A 12016-nucleotide genomic window follows, 5' to 3' on the forward strand; every position below is an offset into this window, starting at 1 on the left:
TCAGAGTTGCCCTCAAGTATATTTAGCCTGTTCACTGTTCTCTTCTGAACCCAGATTTTATGATTCCCTGTTTTGACAATCCTGTCTTGACAATCAAGATTAAAATAAAAAAAGAACTAGAGTGCTCCATATGGATGGTTCTTGCCTCGTGTAACCACAGATATCAGTTCAATTCCAGCAACAAGGAGAGCTCACATTTCATTCTTAAAGGACTTTTAAATGTGCTGCAGCCTTCTATGGAAGGCTCATAAAAAACAAGGTCTCATAAAACAACAGTTTTAGTGAACTCAAGCTCACCCCAACTCAATGTGTAAATAGCTATACTGATCCATCCACACTGAAATTCTGTGTGTGGGCACCATGTAAAAAACTACCCTGTGATATATGCCTGTCGGATGAATGACTCAAACTGCTCAATTGGATTCATACTTTGCCCTTGTTTCTACGTTCTTAGATTTCCAATGCACTGACCTCACTGCTTATTCTGTTGTTTGCCTTCCCTCCAGACCTCTATACAACTGTCTTCTGATTCTGAACATAGCTATTCTCTTGAATAAAGCCTTGTGTCCTTGTTTCAGAAATACACTCTTGATTTTCTTTTGGAATGCTACACCATACCCAACTTTATCCCCTGTAGAGCTCCAAACTGCAAGTGACCCTGAAGCCCATTCAGCTGATCTTTTTGTCTCAGAGACGAATCCTAAATAGGGAAGAACATTACTGCCAGAGTGAACAAAAATAACTAATGGGGAAGAGTAATGGGAAAGAGAGTCAACCTTTGGTGTTCATTTCTTGTCTTTCGAAGTAACTTAGGGTTTAACCCTGAGAAGCAAAGAGAATAATGAGGGTTTTGAAAGATGGATTTACTGAATGAGATATTTTATAAACCAAGTCAATCTAGAGTGATGCAGAATATGAATTAGAAGACAGAACTGGAGGAAAATGAAATCAGAATGACTACTAATTACCAAAGAAATGTTTCCACTTGTGAAGTAAGTGTTAGACTTAACATTCAATGGAATGTGAATAAAGAATTTTACAAAATTGTTTAACTTTTCCAAATCATATTTTAGAGAAATGCTGTAGTGAATAACGTGATTACACAAGCCATTGCTCTGAAAAATATGGACACGCTGTGCCTGATATCTCCACTAATTAAAAATGTGAAAATAATACAGGAAAATCCAAAAATTTGTGATAAATTTGAGTATTTTAAAATAATGCCTGGGGTGTTATTTAGTGTATGATCTCCCACTGTACTAAGTAATTTTTTTATTGTCAAGACAATGATTACATGAATGTCAACCAATTCACCCTTGGTATCCAAAAAAAGGTAAATAGAGCTGTATCATTAAATGAAAAATGAGAAGCAAACACTGTCATGCCAGCTAATGGCTGAAAGAGATTCCAGTCACAGAAAAGGTGAGATAAGTCAGCAATTACTACCTTCACTCATTCACCAGAGTGCACGCAGGCTGTAAAATTGTGTTCTGAAACAGTTTTTTTTTTCTTTCATGGAAAAGATGTAAGTAAATCTATTACCAAAAAAAAAAAAAAAAAAAAAGATAGTACAATTCAGCCTTTGATCATTGCAGCAATGTGTAAAATCCCTCTCAGCAAATACATTTTCATCTATATGTATATATCCATTTACGTATAAAGGTATATGTAGGTGTATACATTTTATATGTGTAGTTTTGAGAAGTCGGCTAAGTCTCAATCCAACTAGTCACTTGTATGAAGAAATGATCAACAAATATGTCTTTAAAGGTCAATTTTTACAACACCAAGAATGAACCATAATGTAAACTACATACTTCAGATGATTATGATGTGTCAGTGTATGTATATCAATTGTAACAAAGGTACTACTCTGGTAGGGGATGCTGAAAATGGAGGCTATGACGGAAAAGGGTATATGGGAAATCTCTCTGTACTTTCTCCCAAATTTTACTGTGAACCTTAAACTGCTCTAAAAAAATAAAGTCTTAATAAAAAAAAAATTAAAAAGTCAATGTATCCAAGGACATCTTATTTATCAGCTACTCAGCAATCAATAGATCATCATTTGTTTAATCATTCAAGCATACTGAATGTCTACTCTTATTTTAAGCAGTATATTAGGTATCTGGATTACAGAAATCAATAAGAATCGTGCCTTTACTTGATGATCTTACAGTCTGATAAACAAAGCTGTTCTCTGTTCAGTGAACAACACTGATGTTACGGCTCTGAGTGAATGTATTCAAAGAGAAAACACAGCAGATTGTGTATGAATTTTGAAGTCAACTGCATGGACCTGAACCCCACTAGCAAGATCAACTAACTTTAGTAGCCCTTTGGGGGAGATTAATTCAGCTTTTCCTTTTTTATTTCTCTCAGTAAAATATGTCTGTAATATTAATATTTCTTCAGCTTGTTAATTTAATTCCATAATCTAGATAAAACTCTTAGAATACCTGGTGCCTTCTAATAAAGAATGTTTATCATTACAACTATTGGTAAAAACAGTTGTGTTCTGCTTCAGATACATCGTGATCCGACTGTCTAACCAGTAATGAAAAAGTAAATAGATGTCTCTCTATTGAGGAATATCCATATTGTGATAAATAGTTGTTCAATAATTCTAATAGCATACTTCCACTGGATAACCCAAGTGGTCATTAGATATGCTCAGATTCATAACTCCCTAACTCACCAGCTTTGTGCTTATTACTTAATACTAAGTACAATGTGCTTGAGATCCAACATAGAGTAGTACACATCTGCATCTGCCTGTCTATACACACAAATGCAAAACATGTTCGATTGGCAGCATATGTTAGAGTGAACACCAATCTGTTATGGTAATGAGTTCATTGTTGGCTGTATTGCAGAGGCTTGGTCTATAATGTATTTTATTAAGACGGATGTGCTTTAGTTCATTCATCCAGTCATGGTAAAATATTTGGCTAATGTTTTTATTGCATGCCATCTGGGTGGGCAGTAAGGTTGTCTAATAACACATGAAATGTCACTGTTTTGAGTGGGCATCTAATTGAGATTTAATCACATGGATATTTTACATTAATTAAATGCCAGCTGATTAATGAAAACATATTTTTGATATTTAATAACTATGTAAAAATGAAACATGTTTAGCTCACAATTCCACAGATTATGCACGAAATGCAGATTTTCTCATGAATACATGCGTGCAGGGCAGTATGGTTGAATCTTGATGCGTTTAAATAGCATTAAAATAAATGTCACCCTGCTATTTAAGAAATAGCAAGCGCTATGTGTTTGGAAATGATTCTCTCTAATATCTGGATCTCTTTGACCCCTCTTTGTACTGTCATAAAGCAGCATATTTTTTTCCTCCACAGCTGGGAATAAATCTAAATGTACCCACTCCCACTGTGACAAATAATCAGTTCCATATATGCAAAACCAGAAGCAGTGCTAACTATCAAAATGATTGTAAGGATCATAGGAGAATAAAATCAGGCAAATATTTTGAAAACAAAACAAACTGCTGAAATTAAGCTTCTCTCAGGAAAACTCTGAGAAATAACTAAGCTTCACTCTCCACTTGTCTTCCCTTATCATTTTCCATCCTATTTCTTGGCAAAGCCATTTTTTTTCAGTCTGGCTAGAGTTCACTGCAGGTACCCATCTCCAGTTTATCAGCCTCCCCTTCCCACGAACGATGGTTGTTTCCTGGAGACCACAAGGCAAATTCTGTTCACAAGAGAAGACCGGTCTTCCACGACATTCTCTTACAATTTGTCTCAACAAAATTTATTTCTCCCCGCTTTGCTGGCATTTTCCCTTCAGACTAAAGAGAAGTCAAAGTCTAGAATTAATAATTGGACACATTTGAGACAGAATCAGGCCCAGAACTTTCCCTAGTACGGAGCTGGATTGCAAGTGCCCCAGAGCTCTCTTCCCTTTCAGGTAACAGTAGGTAAAGGCAATTTTGGATTTTCACATTTTTGTATCTGTAGGCCCTGGTCATGGCTGAAGCTATGAATAAAGGGAGAGATGTTATACATACATGAGCATTTGCCCCACTTACTGTGTAACCGTGTGATTCTTGAGACGTGGAGCTGTTTCTTATTTTCTATCTTCAGTGACAAACATACTAACAATTATTTGAACAGACTATTGTTTAAATACTTGATATTATCTCAGACCTGTAAGACTGACTTCCCTTTCCACGTATTTGCAATGAGGTTCCAAAATTAGCTATTAGACAGGTAGATGTATCATCTGACCATAGTATGAATAAGTCAGCTTATGGCATTCTCTTTCTAATCAATAATCTATCTAGCCCAGGAAATTCACAAAGTTTAAGAATTTTTAAGCATCCCCAACCCCGTGCAAAAACTGGCTAATTCATGAACTAGTTTCAATGTTTCTGAGGCTATATTTTTAGTCTTCAACAGCAATTTGGATAATAATAGTATTGAGTTTGCCACCTGCTGCAGTTTTGCTTGACTGAAAATTTCTCATTTCAGTGTGAGCTTTTAGTTCTGCTATTCTGCTTTGTATGTGCATGTGTGTGTGTGTGTGTGTGTGTGTGTGTGTGTGTGTGTATGGGTAAATCCTTTGACAACAACTTTTGTGACTTATTTGTGTGTGTGTGACTTTTTGTGTCATCTAACCTCCAATACTTTTAAAATTGTTTTACACCTGGGAGTTTACTACTTGTACTTGATTTTCCTATGAATGTTTAAAAATATAGATCAGGCAAGAAATATGGTTTACAGTGAAACATCACTATTGACACTTTGACATCCAGATGTATGAACTCTTTTTAAATTCCTGTCTCTAAAGAGTACACACGATAAAAAGAAGAGCAGTCATTCTGGCATTACTCTTGGCAGAAGAGCAATGCCAAAATGACTTTTTGAAATTCTTGATAAATTAATTTTAAAAATGCTTAGTAAGAGGTTTGCTTTTTTGTTTTTTGCTTATAAAATTCAAGTTGCTTTTTCAAAATATAAAATGATCTATCATCCACTCTTTTCTATGTATCCCACCCACGTGGGCACCAAAGAATGGACTCTCAACACTGTGTTTGCAGAGTGTCTTGTAGATGTCCGTCACATTGGCAGGGTTTTTGTACCCTGACACTGCAGTTTTTGTTCCAACAGGAAATGCACTTTGTCTAACAATTTCACAATTTCACCCTTGAGTTCTTTCAAAACTTTGGGGAAATTCCATCTGGTCCTGGGGATTTATTTACATACAGTTTCCAGATTTTCTCGTGATTTTATTACTTTTCAACTAATTATTTCTTCCTGTTATTTTTCTTTCCTTAATATCTATTTCTTGGGCAGCAACACCCAATATTATTATTTTGATGTCATCATCAAATTATTTTGATGACATCAAAATAATTATTTTCAAAACTAATTTATCATAGCATTATGAAACCTTCAAACTTATAAAATATTACTAGTATGTTTTCAAACTTTGGGATTTTTCAAGTGGAAATGGAAGATGCACACATATATTCAGAGAAAATAGAATCTATTTCCCCCCATACAGACATGAGCACACACTGATAAATATACACAAATTTAAGACAGTTTTCTGTAGAAGGTATAGCATAGAGGTTAGTAAAAGAAACTTGAATATAATTAATATAACTCTCCAATTTTTAAGTAATATTCTACTACTTTTAAACAGAGTACACATCAAGCTCACTTACATACTAAACTTAGATACTTATTCTTAAAGTTAATAATAATTTCAATTGTTAGACATTTCAGATCTAGAGAGATTTGGGCCCTAAATAACCCTATTGATAATTCCTTTAACAATTTCCCTTTAAGTTTCAAACTTTATTATTATCCAAGTATGGCATTTAAAGTAAGATTCTAAACTAATACAATTTATGCTTAAATAAAAAGGTATGAATTAAGTAAAAATATTTAACAGAATTAGCATTTTGGTAAACAACAAAGATTCAAGACATTGAACATTTGTGTTAGATTTATCACAATGTATGAATGTTCCAAGTAGATCATTTTTATTTCAACATCATCAAATTTAAAACACGTATTTAATTTCACCAGCCCACTAACTCTTAAGATGAGTTCCATTTTGCACACGAGGAAACTGAGGCTGATGCATGATCATCATCACACGGCCACAAAGATTTGGAGTCTAAACCTGAAGCCAGATCTGAACACCCTTTCCATCATGCTGCATTCTCTCTATTAATCTCACATTTCCCTTGTATCCATTTAGAGGCCCCTTATCTCCAGGTATAGCCTGGAACATGTGGATCAGAAGGCAGCAAGAGAAAAATTGGGTAAGATAGAATAATTTTTCTTTTCCAAGAGCAGAGTTAGAACAACTGCATTTGCTTTTGTACTGGGTGGGTGTGAGTGTGTATTGAGGTGGACAGTGTAAGTACACTGGAAGGAACATCAAAAGGCCTCTGTCAGAATGTGGTTCTTTAGGAAGGGAGACAAATTGGTAATCAGGATGCACATCCAATCTCATTACCCTTTTAACTTTTCGATATAGTTTGAACATTTTATTTCATGCATCATTTTCAATCCTGTGTTTCTGGTTATCAGATTCCCTCCATAGACTGGAGCCAAGTGAAACTGAAAGATTGACGGCTTGCCTCTAGAAAATTTATTTTAGTTATAGGATCTCCTTGAAATGTTGAACAAGAGGCTATCATACAGAGCCTGGTTATATTATTCAAGTCAGCAGCTGTGAAATTATTGTATTTAGTTTAAAGCACTCAGTTCTCCTAAGAGGCTCTCTCTTTCATTCATGGAGATTTCTGCAAAGCATGAATACAACATCACACGTCCCTTTCAGATCTAAATTGGTTGGTTCCATTGGACCAATGTAACAAATATCAGAACATTATTTCAGGGGAAAAAAAAATGTCTGTAAAGACATCAGACTGGAATGACTAATTTGTTTAATAATTAAGGAAAATGTTCTGTTTCTGAGTCATTGCTATTCCTCCTCTTGTATTTTCCATTTCAATGAATTACAAAACCATGAAGCCCACAGAAAAAAACAAAAAACAAAAAACAAACAAACCTGAGAATCCGATTCCATCTCCCCCATGCCTTGTCTTCCTACATTTAAACACTGAGCCCAGTAGTTTAAATGTCTCAATATTCCTCAAACCATCATCATTTTCCCACTTAGTTTCAACTACTACTTACAGTCTCTTGCTTGGCTTTCTGCTGTGATGTGCTAGTTCATCTTCAAGTACAATCTAAACTATCTTCAACAGTCTGGACAGTGAACTTTTAAATTATGATACTGATACCACCAAATTTAAAATATTGCCATTGCTTCTTATGACTTTTTGGATACATTGTAAGTTTCTAAACTTTGCTCATAAGGCACAGCAGCATTATCTGGTGCCCAGTGTCCCATCTCTGAACTTTCTGCTGCTCCTCCACTTCCCCTCGGCCTCTGCCCCACTTCTCTTTAGGCATACAGAACTTGCTATTTCATCAGCCTGTGACATGACCAGTCTTCCTGTTAATTAGTGATAGAGCAAAGATCATGAAAGAAAACACTAACTTTCCTCTTTCCGTTCTTTTTTGTTGCTGTTGAAATATCATTGATGTACAATATTATGACAGTTTCCAGCGCACTCTGTAATGATTTGATGTTTGCATGCCTTATGAAAATATTACCACCAATAAGTCTAGTAACCACCTGTCCTCATTCAAATTATTACAGTATTATTGACCACATTTCTTACACCATACATTGCATGAAGTGACTTGTTTATGTATAACTGGGAGTTGGTACCTCTTAATCCCTTTCACCTACTTCAGCCACCCCCTCATCTCCTCCCTTCTGGCAACCAGCCATTTGTTCTCTGTAGCTCTGAGTCTGTTTTCATTTTTTTTGTTTCACTTTTATTTGTTTTGTTTTTTAGATTCCACTTATAAATGAGATCACATGCTATTTGTCTTTCTCAGACTTATTTCACTTAACATAATACCCTCTAGATCTATCCATGTTGTCGCAAACGGCAAGATTTCTTCTTTTCTTGTGGCTGAGCAATATTCCATTGTTTGTGTGTGCATGTGTATGTGTATATATATATGTGTGTTTGAGTAAATACCCAGAAGTGAAACTTTGAATCATATGGTAGTTCTATTTTTAATTTTTTGAGGCCCCTCCATACTGTTTTCCATAGTAGGTGCACCAGTTTACAATACCACTAACAGTTCATGAGGGGTCCTCTTTCTTTTTTTGTGTGTGGTGGGGGGCGAGGAAGGTAATTAAGTTTATTTATTTTCTTTTTAGAGGAAGTACTGGAGATTGAACTCATGACCTCATGCATGCTAAGCATGCACCCTACCACTTAAGCTATACCCTCCACCCAGGGGACCCCTTTCTTTACATCCTCACCCGTACTTGTTATTTGTTGTCTGTTTTCTACAATAACCATCCTGACAGGTGAGAACTGATACCTCATCGTTTTGATTTGCATTTCCCTGAAGACTAGTGATGTTGAGTATCTTTTCGTGTGTGTGTGTGTTGGCCATCAATATATATTCTTCGGAAAAATGTCTATTCAGGTCCTCTGCACATTTTTTAATTGGGTTGGGGTTTTTTTTTGATGTGAATGAATCCTTTGTATATTTTGTATATTAATCCCTTATCAGATATATCATTTGCAAATATCTTCTGCCATTCAATAGGCTGTCTTTTTGCTTTGCTGATAGCTTCCTTTGCTCTATAAAAGCTTTTTAATTTGACACAGTCCCATTTCTTTTTGCTTTTGTTTCCCTTGCCTAAGGAGACATATCCAAAAAGTTATTGCTGAGACCAATGTTAAAGAGCGCACTGCCTATGTTTTCTTCTAGGAGTTTTATGGTTTCAGGTCTTACATTGAAGTCTTTATCCACTTTGAGATTGTTTTTGTACATGTGTAAGAAAGTAGTCCAATTTGATTATTTTGCATGTGGCTGTATAGGTTTCCCAAGACTATTTATTGAAAACACTGTCTCTTCATTGTATATTCTTGCCTCCTTTGTCACACATTCATTCACCATTTAATGGGTTTATTTCTGGGCTCTCTGTTGCGTTCTGTTGTGCCATATGTCTGTTTTTGTGCCAGTACCATTTGAGTTCTGTAGCTTTGTAGTATAGTTTAAAATCAGGGGCTATGATTCCTCAGTTTTGTTCTTTATCAAGTTTGTTTTGGCTACTTTGGGTCTTTTGTGTTTCCATACAAATTTTGGAATTATTTGTTCTGGTTCTGTGAAAAATGTCATTGGTATTTGCATTGAACCTGCAGATTGCTTGGGGAGTATGGACATTTTAACAATATTAAATCTTGCAATCCACAAACATCAGCTTTTAAATTCCATGTATTTCATGAATTCAAGGGCCAAGACATTGGGAACCTATGGAGTGAAGTGTTGGAGACACTTAAATTTGTAAACACACAAATTTTGTTTTGTTTTTTGTCATAAGTAGCATTCCTTTTTCAACAAATGTCTTATTGGAGTTACAAGCAATTGTGAATATTTTTGTTCATATTGGCATTTTGAAAAAAATTAGTACACATGGTCAGATGGTGAGTGAAGGAGTATAAGTCTAATGTGAAGACTGGGGCTTAATTCCTAAGATCTCAGCAGGAATTAGAAGAAAGCATCCTTGTTTGTTTACTTATTTATTTTTTGAGAGCAATTTCTTCTAGTGGGTATAATTAAACATAACACATCATAATGGATCATAAATTCTAGAGTGTGGAGGGTTGTCTCCAATAAAGAACATGGGATACTTCAGTCCCCTTCCCAACCTTCACTTCACATGGCAGAAACTGATAGGTAGAAGACCAGTTTACGGTGACAGGATTAGTAAAGGGGAATGTAGTGAAAATAGCAGCTTCAGTTGCAGCCACAACACCTGACACTATTTATTGTATGACTACTGTACGTGTCTAGGTATACTAAACACACACACACGTACATACACATGTGCATGCATCTCAGACATTTTTCTCCATGCATATACAGTTGTCACTAGAAAGATGAGGAGACTACAGGTCGGAGAGGTTAGCTCATTTCCCTAGGCTAATAGCCACCCATTTAACAGCTCAATATCAAAAGCTTAAGGATTTAAACCCACATTTTTCCTTCCCCCAGAGTCACCACTATGTCCACCACTTACTATTTTACCTAGCATTCTACTTCTTACAACATTTCATTAAAATTGTTCTTTCCTATATATTACTTTTTTCTCATTCTAGCCTTTCCTGAATTATTAATTCTCCCAGACTTGGTCTGGAATCAATTCAACCCTTTTCACTGCCTGGCTTCATTTTGGGTGCTGTTGGGCCCTGATGGCCGGGATGATCCTCATGCAAGTGGAAAGCTGCCATTTCTCATTAGCCCCCGCTGTGTATCACAAAACCAGCTCCAAGGTCAAGCCAAGGTGTGCTCCAAGGTGTGCACAGAGACTGCGGAGGTTTGTCCTTGCTTTTTGCATTTGATGGAACATTTCAGAACACGAACCAAAGCTAGGCATTCATGACTATGGGACTACTCTAAACTACAGTATGTGTATAATTTAATACAACCAATAAACTAGTATGTTTCAGGTCTACATACCATTATAATAACCACAATTATACTCCACTAGTTGCTTCTAATTAGAAAATAAAAGACACTCCTGCATCTTTACCAAGAAAATCAGATTTGTTATAAATGCATTTGCAACACTGATCTAATGAGCATGTTACAGTTAAGCAGCCTGTTTAACCAGGTGTAACAAAATTTGGTGAGCCTCAGGGAGTCATGACTGCCTCACAGAAAGGATGCTGGTGGTGAAACACAGAAAAAAACTATTAAGTCTGAGACTACCCCTTTAAATGCATATAGAGGCCAAGTGGTTATCAATCATAAAAGATCAAAGCAGGCTGGACTGAGTCTACAATAGGGAGTGGCAAAGACTGTAATGAACTGAAGAGGTTGTGTCCTTATTAGTGTGGATGTCACAGCCCATGGGCAAATATTGCAAGAACTCCAAGTTTTGTGGGAGAAACCAGAAATCCATATTTCTGTTATGTCTTTCAATTTTTGAATGTTGGAAGGGGAGTTCAATTTCTTTTAGAAAAAAATAGAGACCAAGTTTGACATTTGTGATCTTTATACCAGAGCAGTGTTTTAAAGATGTCAAAAAGAGTAGAATATAGCCAGTTTCCTTTCAAAGGTGCACGAATAACTACAAGCACAAGACTTGTACATCATATAAGCCTGAAGTAAATCATAATGTGTAGAGTCATCCCTGATTTTCCTCACTCTAAGAATTTGCTCAACAGGAGTTATAAACTGAAGTATTGATTATATGCATGGGAGATATGCATAAGGGGGTACATTTTTTAAAAAAATAAAAGAAATATTAGACATTTCTTTGAGAGAATTTAAACATCCAATAGGTAGAGTTTGAGCACTTATATTGAAAGCAACCACAGCAATGTGACCAGCAGAAAACACAGGACAAAGGCCAAAAATACAAGATTCTAGTACAAGAACCTCAGTTATTTATTTAATATATGAAACCTATACTGTATATGAGACCTTTAAAATACTAATGTCTTTAAAGTTATGTTTTACACGACATGAAAAATAATCTGAAATGATATACACCAACTGTTTACAATCTCTATATGTCGTGCTGGGCTGTGCATTTAAATTATTTTTCTTATCTGTATACTTAGAGACAAAAAGAAAACCATTTGGGAGAAATTTTTTTAAATAGAGTAAATTATACAACCTGAAAGTTATGTTATATCATGAAAGACACTTCATAACTACTAAGGTAGAATTTTGCATTCAGCATAAAAGGTAACTGAATTAAAGCCATGCATAGGCAAGACAACTTAACAGTCCTTTCTCTTAGGTTACCAGAGATCACAGTAAAAACCGGTAAGAAGAGTTGCACGGAAAATATTAGAAGAGCCAGGCTCTCAGCCAGAGCTCAACTGTGGGAAGTTTCCCAATTAAAGTCTGGGAGG

The 12016-nt window shown here is 35.6% G+C and overlaps 1 long non-coding RNA gene across 13 annotated transcripts in view; it reads right to left on the minus strand.

Moving 5' to 3' along the window:
• LOC105078446 (uncharacterized) overlaps nt 1-7447 on the minus strand; it is a 618316-nt gene extending 610869 nt beyond the window's left edge. For all 13 annotated transcript variants that reach the window (XR_012507535.1, XR_012507538.1, XR_006718939.2 and 10 more), the window contains exon 1: nt 7191-7447. This is a non-coding gene — a long non-coding RNA (uncharacterized LOC105078446). The remainder of the gene's footprint in view (nt 1-7190) is intronic.
• Between the last annotated feature and the right edge of the window lie 4569 nt (nt 7448-12016).

Source organism: Camelus bactrianus, chromosome 6, assembly GCF_048773025.1.
Source record: "Camelus bactrianus isolate YW-2024 breed Bactrian camel chromosome 6, ASM4877302v1, whole genome shotgun sequence".
In the NCBI taxonomy this organism is placed as follows: Eukaryota; Metazoa; Chordata; class Mammalia; order Artiodactyla; family Camelidae; genus Camelus; species Camelus bactrianus.